Below are 10747 nucleotides of genomic sequence, written 5' to 3'. Positions count from 1 at the left end.
TTGGTAGCGCACATTTTGAGTCACGCTAACTCATTGAAAAATGTGGACTTTAAAGGGTTAACCCCTATATGGTAACTGTGCTGCCTCCATAAGTGTGGACAGCCTATTGCATTAGGGTGTGCACCCCAAATCTCAATCACATGTCAGTGTGTGTATGTATGTGTAATAAATATATATATATATATTTATTTAACAGTAGGGCAGTGGACGGTGTCAGTAGTTTTTTATTTTATATCATTTTTTTACAATTTTTATAGACGCCCCCTTGGGGGGCTTTGGTGAAATATCAGCAGGGGGGTCTGCACCGCTCTCTGTATATTGTAAAGTGCTGTACATACTGTGGGCACTATAGAAAAAATACCTGCAGGAGTCAAGGAGAAGTGAAGAAGTATTGTTTTAGCAAACAGGCTGCTGGAAAGGTAAGTGTTAGTAAGCAAGTAAGTAACCCTGTGCTGCGTTATGCCCCATAACCAATGCATGCCTATGTACACCTTCACATGAATACAAATGCATTTGGCTTCTCACGTTCAAAGAATTTCCTGAAGCAGAGAGGAAGGACACTGTGTATATATATATATATATATATATATAATACATACACACACATATATGTATTCTGGATCCACACACAGCACCCCATTGCTCTGCACTCTCAGGTCTCCTCACACTAAGAGCACAACCTGCTCCACACAGTACTGCACACAGCGGGCGGGCAATGGGGCGTGTCCAGACCGACGAGTCATGGGGGCGGAGCCTAGAGGGACCGCCTGCTACGCGCTTGTAGGGTGACAGGTCGTGAGTGTGCGGGAACGCGCAGGGCTCGGCGCCGCCCCGGGGACACAGTGACCGGAGACTGGCAGCGGGGGACTCGTACCGGGACCGGCACACACACAGCAGATGTAAGTTGTACGGCGAATCTCGGCTTCCGGCCTGTGCTGATGTGGAGGGGGAGGAGAGACTGTCAGAGGAGAGAAGAGGGGACACGAAGTGCCTGTCAGAGGCTCTGTGTACAGAGAGCTACACTGGGACATGGGACACCGACTGTACGGAGCCCCATAGAGCCTCCTCCTCACACACCGACCTCCTGTATGGGAATTTCTACAGGGTGACCCTGTCATCACACCTAATACTTTGTAGGGTGACCCCGTCATCACACCTGATACGTTGTAGGGTGACCCCGTCATCACACCTGATGCGTTGTAGGGTGACCCCGTCATCACACCTGATACGTTGTAGGGTGACCCCGTCATCACACCTGATACGTTGTAGGGTGACCCCGTCATCACACCTGATGCGTTGTAGGGTGACCCCGTCATCACACCTGATGCGTTGTAGGGTGACCCCGTCATCACACCTGATACGTTGTAGGGTGACCCCGTCATCACACCTGATACGTTGTAGGGTGACCCCGTCATCACACCTGATACGTTGTAGGGTGACCCCGTCATCACACCTGATACGTTGTAGGGTGACCCCGTCATCACACCTGATACGTTGTAGGGTGACCCCGTCATCACACCTGATACGTTGTAGGGTGACCCCGTCATCACACCTGATACGTTGTAGGGTGACCCCGTCATCACACCTGATACGTTGTAGGGTGACCCCGTCATCACACCTGATGCGTTGTAGGGTGACCCCGTCATCACACCTGATGCGTTGTAGGGTGACCCCGTCATCACACCTGATACGTTGTAGGGTGACCCCGTCATCACACCTGATACGTTGTAGGGTGACCCCGTCATCACACCTGATACGTTGTAGGGTGACCCCGTCATCACACCTGATACGTTGTAGGGTGACCCCGTCATCACACCTGATACGTTGTAGGGTGACCCCGTCATCACACCTGATACGTTGTAGGGTGACCCCGTCATCACACCTGATACATTGTAGGGTGACACCGTCATCACACCTGATACATTGTAGGGTGAACAATCACACACGATACATTGTAGGGTGACACCGTCATCACGCCTGATACATTGTAGGGTGACCCCGTCATCACGCCTGATACATTGTAGGGTGACCCCGTCATCACGCCTGATACATTGTAGGGTGACCCCGTCATCACGCCTGATACATTGTAGGGTGACCCCGTCATCACGCCTGATACATTGTAGGGTGACCCCGTCATCACGCCTGATACATTGTAGGGTGACCCCGTCATCACGCCTGATACATTGTAGGGTGACCCCGTCATCACGCCTGATACATTGTAGGGTGACCCCGTCATCACGCCTGATACATTGTAGGGTGACCCCGTCATCACGCCTGATACATTGTAGGGTGACCCCGTCATCACGCCTGATACATTGTAGGGTGACCCCGTCATCACGCCTGATACATTGTAGGGTGACCCCGTCATCACGCCTGATACATTGTAGGGTGACCCCGTCATCACGCCTGATACATTGTAGGGTGACCCCGTCATCACGCCTGATACATTGTAGGGTGACCCCGTCATCACGCCTGATACATTGTAGGGTGACCCCGTCATCACGCCTGATACATTGTAGGGTGACCCCGTCATCACGCCTGATACATTGTAGGGTGACCCCGTCATCACGCCTGATACATTGTAGGGTGACCCCGTCATCACGCCTGATACATTGTAGGGTGACACCGTCATCACGCCTGATACATTGTAGGGTGACACCGTCATCACACCTGATACATTGTAGGGTGAACAATCACACACGATACATTGTAGGGTGACACCGTCATAACGCCTGATACATTGTAGGGTGACACCGTCATCACGCCTGATACATTGTAGGGTGACCCCGTCATCACGCCTGATACATTGTAGGGTGACCCCGTCATCACGCCTGATACATTGTAGGGTGACCCCGTCATCACGCCTGATACATTGTAGGGTGACCCCGTCATCACGCCTGATACATTGTAGGGTGTATTGGCAAAACGTTTTCCATTTTGAATAAAGTAAGGGAAGATTATATAATTATTTTTATTTTTTTTATTATTTTCTTTTCACCATCTGTGTCCCATTGAGGAGGTTTCCCTTCCTGTCTCATAGCCAAACAGGAAGTGAGAGAAAATCCCTGCAAATTGAGGGAATTCCTTGGGGACCCCCAGGCCACCAGAGCTAGTGTCCCCATTGGAAGATTTTCTCTCTATTACTTTTCTTGGGACAACCCAAAAGGAAAGATGTCGGCCGTGACAGTGGTGTGCGGGGACCGCTGCAACAGCTTTGTTTTAAGGTAAGTATTTCATAATGAGCTAGTGTGCGATGCATACTAGCTCATTTTGCCTTTGTCTTGCAGTTTTTTTGTGTTTTGTTTTGGGCAGGGGGGTGGGATATTTTCAGAGGTTTACAACCCCTTTAACTGGTACACAGACACTAATAAAATCTGATTGTTGTTCTAATCCCTCTCCTTTCTATCCTAAACTAAAAAAAAAAGTTTTGCATTTAGTTATTTTACAGCCCCTTTCACACTGGTGCCATTTGCTGTGCTTTTAAAAGAGCCTGAAAAGGGCAAAGTCCATTTGAAGTCGATGGGAACGCATCAAGAGATCATCAGTGTGAAAGAAGGGCTCTTAAAGCGGAGCTCCACCCAAAAGGTTGTTTGCTTCTGTCCTGCAATCTGTAAATGGACAGTGTAGGAACATTGTTTACTTAGACCAGCTCAGACGTGACATCATAATGTCGTGCCTGGGCCTCCTGGAGTCATAGAGTTGACTGGGGACCATCTGGCCCTCGGTTTTCTCCATGGCTAAATTCCAGCGTTGGATTCCTTCTGCGGTTTACCGATTGCACAGGTGAGCCGCCTGCAAGAATGGTCAAGCAGCAGAACTGTACCCACCCCCCCCCCCCCCCCCCCAAAAAAAAAAATTACATGCCAAAAGTGGCACGTTAGGGTGGTCAGGAGTCTTTAAAGCGCAACCTTCTCTTTTGGATGGAACGCTTTAAAGTGTTAGTATAAGTCCACTTGATTGATAGATCAGGTGTAATGGTGTTGACTGTAAGTAAGTTGACAGTAATGACTTTCTCAAAGAGGTCGTATTTAGGAGGACACCTGTCCGTTACAACAGAAAATGACAATATACTAAATAGAGCAACAACTGCCATTCAGTGAAGAGCTGGTCACTTAGTTCTGAGCTTCACATGTTCAGCCGACAAGATGCAAAACCAAGCTTATTGTGATGGTAACCCTGTTGAAGAATTGTCCCTAGGCCCCATGCACACTGAGCATTAAAAATGTTGCTTTTAGGGGCATCTCCTGTTTTTTGTTTTTGCCTCCAAAGGCCCCTCCATGTTGGCCTATTTGTCCATGCACACATATGAAGAAGGAACACCCCAGGTGCCACACTTCAACAAAGCCTAACAGTCTCTACAGTAAACGCAGCCTCAGCCCAGGTTCTATCCAGGCCACAGAGACTGTTGGGCTTTGTCAGAGTGCAGCACCTTGGGTGTTCCTCCTTCATAAGGCTCCATTCACACCACGTGGCATTCCAGGTCGCAGGAGGAATCGCTGCAATTCTGCCTGCGAATCCAAATCTCCACAAATTGCGGGACGCCCTTCCATTCTCTGTTACTTTCAGTGGCACCCAAATCGCAGCATGACTTTCGATTGTCGCCCAACAAATCATGATAAAATCACACAAACAGAACCCGCGGGACGCTTGTCGCTCAAAACCTCTTTTGGGAGCCTGGCATCCCGCGATTCTGTTTGTGTGATTTTACCGCTATTCAATGGCACCCAAATCGCAGCATGATTTTGCTGCGATTGTCGCCCAGTAAATTATGGTAAAATTGCACAAACAGAACCGCAGGTCACTTGTCGCCCCAAAACTTATTTTGGGAGACCGGTGTCCCATGATTCTGTTTGTGTGATTTTACCGCGATTTCATCTGGCGACAATCGTGGCAAAATGGCGCCGCGATGTGGGTGGCATTGAAAGTAGCGGGGATCGTTTGGAGCGGTTTGCGGCGATTCGGGAATCGTGGGCAGAATCATGACGATTATGCCCTAGCCTTCTCCCTCAGCAGGAGTTACTAGATTTGGACGAACAAGTGGCACCCCCTAATCCTTTGTTGTGGGATCCATGCACACATAGGCGTTTAGAGTTCGAAAAGAAAAACCCACTGCTGGCACGTCTAGGAGCAGCAGCTTATTGGCATAAAAAAAAAAAAAAATGCTGTAATGCGTCTAAATGCATGCTAATGCTAAGCCTATCAAGTGCTTGAACTAATTAATTATTTCAATGGCCAGGGTACATTCCTTATCCAATTGAAGACCAGGCCTTTTTCTGACACTTTTTGTTTACAAGTAATAATCAGCAATTTTTTTTGCTAGAAAATTAGTTAAAACCCCCAAATCTTATATGTATTTTAAAGCAGAGCCGCTAGAATAAAATTGTGTTTTTGCTATTTTTTGACACGCGTTATTTGCTTAGCGGTTTTTCAAATGCTTTTTTTTTTTTTTTTGGGGGGAAAAATACACTTTTTTTTAATTGTGATGCAAAAAAAGCACACTATATAACCCAATTTTTAAACACAATAGAAAAGATGATGTTGCACCAAGTAAATGGTTACCAAAAATGTCATGCTTTAATATTGCGCAATGGCAACAAACTATGTAAATTTTACTATCCATAGATGACATTTTAAAAGCCTTTACAGGTTACCACTTTAAATTAATACAGGGGGTCTGGTGCTAAAATGACTGTCCATGATCTGACGTTCACGGGGATATCTCGCATGTGTGGGCAATTGCTGTTTGCATGCATGCAGGACCGATGTGTGTGTTTGCCTCTGCGTGCGATCATGGGACGATAGGAGGACTTTAACCACTTAAGCCCCGGACCATTTTGCTGGCCAAAGACCAGACCACTTTTTGCGATTCGGCACTGTGTCCGTTTAACTGACAATTGTGCGGTCGTGCGACATGGCTCCCAAACAAAATTGATGTATTTTTTCCCCACAAATAGAGCTCTCTTTTGGTGGTATTTGATCACCCCTGTGGTTTTTATTTTTTGCGCTATAAACAAAAAAAGAGCGACAATTTAAAAAAAAAAAAAGCATTATTTTTTACATTTTGCTATACTAAATATCGCCCAAAAATTTACAAAAAACTTTTTTTTCCCTCAGTTTAGGCTGATACGTATTCTACATATTTTTGAAAAAAAACCCAGCAATAAGCGTTTATTGATTGGTTTGCGCAAAAGTTATAGTGTTTACAAAAAAGGGATAGTTTTATGGCATTTTTATTAATATTTTTTTTTACTAGTAATGGCGGCAATCAGCGATTTTTTTTTTTTTATCGTGACTGTGACATTATGGCGGACACATCAGACATTTTTGACACGTTTTTGGGACCATTGTCATTTATACAGCAATCAGTGCTATACAACTGCATTGATTCCTGTGTCAATGACACTGGCAGCTAAGGGGTTAACCACTAGGTGACGGTATATGGGTTAAGTATGTCCTGGGGAGTGTTTCTAACTGTGGGGGAGCGTGGCTGTGTGTGACACATCAGTAATCTCTGCTCCCAATGACAGGGAGCAGAGATCAGTGACACTGTCACAAGGCAGAACGTGGAGATGCTTGTTTACATTAGCATCGCCCTGTGAGACGATCGCATGGCGATCAAGTCCGCAGGGCTCACGATCTGACTCGCAGAGGTCCTGACTGGCGCGCATGAAATGGCATGGCAGCAAATTTAAAGGGACATACAGGTACGCCCATTTTCCTGTCCGTGCCATTCTGCCGACATACATCAGCGTGCGCTGGTCAGGAAGTGGATAAAACTACTCTTTGGGAAGAGATCTGGGGTTTATTAGACCCTTCTCTACCCTTAAAAGCATTTGATTACACCAAGATGGCTGTGGTTGAATACTTTAGATTTTTTTTTTTTTTTTTTTAATGGTTGTTCCTGTAAATGTTAGTAACCAAAGATCCTCTTTAAGTAATTTACCAATCGGAGAGGGCGAATTGATTTTATCCAATATTCGTCCATTACCGCCTATGGAGCAGCTGACATGCATGCTCCAATTCATTACCACGTGTTCATATTCACCAGACTCAGAATGTGCTACATATAAGGATTTTAAAAAAAATATTCCATAATGCATGTAAGAAAAGCTTGATGTAAATAATCTTATTACTTTTCTCGTTACATTTTTTTTTATCTTTATTCAGCATTTAAAAAGATTTTGCTATTCACAATCAAAGCCACTGCACGCCAATGTCATTTTATCCACTGTATTAAAACTTGATTATATGACGCTACCCACTTGGTTAATAACTCTTGACACATTGCACCCCAAAAGTAGAGGCTTATTTGTAGGGGTATCTCTTTTATCCAGCCCCTTATTTTCAATATACTGATGGTGATGGAGCAGAGATGGACTTACAGATCCAGCACCTGCGTCTGGTATTTAGAGTTTTTAGAGCACTGTCATTGACTTTAATTCACAAAATCTATTTTTTCTTGATATACTGTATGTGTATATGTTAGTAGCCACAGATTCTGTTACATATTTTGATTCTACGTCCCTCTTTGTGATGCTGCATAAGTGTTTGTGCTGCTACTTCTCTCGAGTCCTCTGACTCATTGAAAACAATGCACTCCCTGTGTGGCTAATATCTCAACGGTTGGCAACAGTTACAGTTAGGAAGCTTATCTACCTTGCCTTACAAAATCTCCACATTTTAATAAAATAAGAAAAAGGAAGATTGCAGAATGTTAACGTAGGATTCCATGTTTAACCACTTGCCCTACTGAAAGGTTTTACCCCCTTCACGACCAGGACATTTTTTGCTGTTCGACACTGCGCTACTTTAACGGACAATTGCATGGTCATGCAACACTGTACACAAATGAAATACATTTTTTTTTCACTCAGCCCCACCCCCCACTCCCTGGTAACTGGACTTGATTGAATAGAGTGGGAGCCAATGGCATTATTCTGTCCAGTCTGAAGGGAGACAGCGTCAAGAGCCGCTGCTCTCATGCACGTCGCTAGATCGAATCCGGCTTAGGTAAGAATAAGGGGGCTGGGGGGAGCGTGGAATGCATTAAGGTAAAAATAACCTTGAGGCTTTAGAACCACTTTAGGTATAAAATACTCTTTAGTATTCGCCCCTCACTCCAGCTGCAGATTCTTTATAAATAATATGGGTGAATTGTAGGCAAATGTACTTGGATTCACCTGCAGTTTAGAAAAAGTTCACCAAAATCTGGCAAATAACGAGGACTCCTTTGTAAGGTTCCATTCACATCTTGGCGTCCCGATTCACTGGCAGAATCCCTGCAATTCTTTTAGGCAACATCTGTGATCTGAATCCCGTGATTCAGCTTGCGATTCGCCGGGTGACATGTCAAAATGCGCCATTGGAAGTGACTTGGGTCGCATTGGTGTTTTGTGATTTGCCGTAATTTGGGGTCAATTTGGTGATTCTGCCCATGATGCGGGACGCCAAGATGTGAAAGGAGCCTAAAGACTGGAGCATAGAAAAGTGAAGTTGTTGCTCATTTGATCTAGGCTTCAAGACTATATGAAGTGCAGGTCACCAGTGTAAAATGTTGCAACGATCGAGGTTACATTGTGTTCTTCCAGTTTGTATGAAGTGTCTTTTTCTTATCAAAGGGAGGGCAGCTTCATCTATGCACTTGCAAACGACCTCCTTTTAATATGTTTATAAACATTGCTTCTTTATCATCAATAATAAACCCAATGCACGCTTTGTCCGTTCTTTCCAGTACAGTATAATTCCAGTTCACTTGATTTCGCCATGTTTTGATTTGCTGTGATTGGCTATTCATATTTCCTTTTTCCACTGACTGATATTCACTGACAGCCCTTAATCTGCCTTTTTAGCCTCAATACATGCCCTCCTGACCAATACAGATATGACTTAAACATTGAGTGACAGCTTTTGCTAGACATTGAGGAAAAATGCATAAAAGAATAGAAGTAGTTTAGCTTACTCCCCAAATTCCTTCTTGAGTATGACCTGTGTACTGCCATCTGAATGGGGAAAATAGCATTGTTGACCATTTTTTTTCATGTCATAGATATTCTAATTACCTCTAATAATATTAATAATAATTATCACAGCCGTGCCATCTGTCCATGAATGAGTTAAAGGTGAAAGCCACTTGCTGGGATTGTTCCCCGCCTGCCATGCTTACAGCTGATGCAAAGGAATCTGCCCTGTTGCATATCTCTGTCTCTCTGGATGCAGCAAATTCTTCATATCCCTCTGCTTGGAAGTTTGCCATTAACAACATCAGTGCCATCTTATGAGCGCAAATAACTATTTTTTTTTTTCTGCAAATTTAAGACTAGAGGCAAGTAATAAAAAAAAAAAAGTTAATTGACCATTATTATCCTGAAAATAGGCAAGGAAACAGAACCGCTGTATGCTTTGCATTTGAAAGCTCTAATACTAGTAAAACATTAGAAAGTGGTACAGTGCTATGCAAAATGTTTTAGTAGCAGTCACTGTTAAAGTCAGATGAGGCTGTACAGACATCATTATAGCTTACCCAGATATATAAAACACAGCAAGAGCTCTGGATAGAAGAGCATACAGTCAGAACGTTTGGAATAATAGATTATTAGGGGAACGGGCATTGTTGGAGAGAGGGTGGTAAACCGCCAAATCGTTTCTTAAAGTGATACTCCACACACAATGTTTAAAGTGATGGTAAATAGAGCTGCACGATTCTCGCTAAAATGAGAATCACAATTTTTTTGCTTAGAAGATAGATCACGATTCTCACGGCGTAACATCATCTTTCACATTAAAGCAAAAAAAATAAATAAAAAATAGGCTTTACTGTTTCTTTTTCTTTTCCTTTTTTTTTTTTTTATTTTTTTTTATTCAATGAAGTGTATTTTTTCCCAAAAAATTGCGTTTGAAAGACCGCTGGGCAAATACAGTGTGCCATAAAACATTGCAGCAATTTACATTTTATTCCATAGGGTCGCTGCTAAAATATATATAAGTTTGGGGGTTCAAAGTAATTTAGCAAAAAATATTGATTTTAAAGCAGAGGTTCACACAAAAATGTAACCTCCGCTTTTCGCAACCCTCCCCCCCTCTGGTGCCACATTTGACACCTTTTCAGGGGGGGGGGGGGGGGTGCACATACCTGTCTAAGACTCGCACAGGAGTCTATGCCTCTTCCTGTGCCGGCGTGCTGTCTGCTTTTGAACAATGCTGTTTGGTGTTGTGTTGGTCTCTCACGTGACATAAGGACTTTCAGAATTGAGAATTAAAATAAATAATAGCAACAAAGTGTTTTAAAGCTTTGTACGAATCTATATTTCAAAGCAAATGTTTATTTTTTGCAATAACATGGTGTAGGGAGAGTTTATATTAACTGACAATAGCTTTCATTTTGTTCACACTGTAAAGATATCTGGAAGAGGTTCTGCCAATCACAGGCCACCTCCAGCCTCTGTCTATGTGCTAGGACTTATATATATGAAATATGAAGCCGCCATCTTATATCACGCCCCATAGTGTTTAGATATATGAGGAGGAGGAGGGAGGGAGGTGGAGTGTCATTTACCACTGTGTATACACCCACACATGTGACTGTACAGTATAGTCACACGAGCTGCACAAATAAGAAAAAAGAGAAAATGTACCGCTTAGAAGGGAACTGAAACTGGAGCATGCTCAGTAGATGTCAACAGCTGGTCTACACAACCTTGGGCAGCAGCAGGGACACAGACAAGGAGGGAGGAAGAGTGAACAGCAGAAT

General features: G+C 43.9%; 1 protein-coding gene across 1 annotated transcript in view; it reads left to right on the top strand.

Moving 5' to 3' along the window:
- The first annotated feature begins 753 nt into the window (after positions 1–753).
- The window catches only part of LOC143924327 (neurobeachin-like protein 1), a 305361-nt gene continuing 295367 nt past the window's right edge, over positions 754–10747 (top strand). Inside the window, exon 1 of the mRNA XM_077448578.1 lies at positions 754–899. The gene's annotated coding sequence lies outside the window, so the exon portion shown is untranslated. The remainder of the gene's footprint in view (positions 900–10747) is intronic.

The sequence above is a fragment of the Lithobates pipiens genome, unplaced genomic scaffold, assembly GCF_037356315.1.
Source record: "Lithobates pipiens isolate NorthernLeopardFrog02 unplaced genomic scaffold, aLitPip1_a1.2 Scaffold_22, whole genome shotgun sequence".
NCBI lineage: Eukaryota > Metazoa > Chordata > Amphibia > Anura > Ranidae > Lithobates > Lithobates pipiens.
This window is presented reverse-complemented; position numbering and strand designations above follow the sequence as displayed.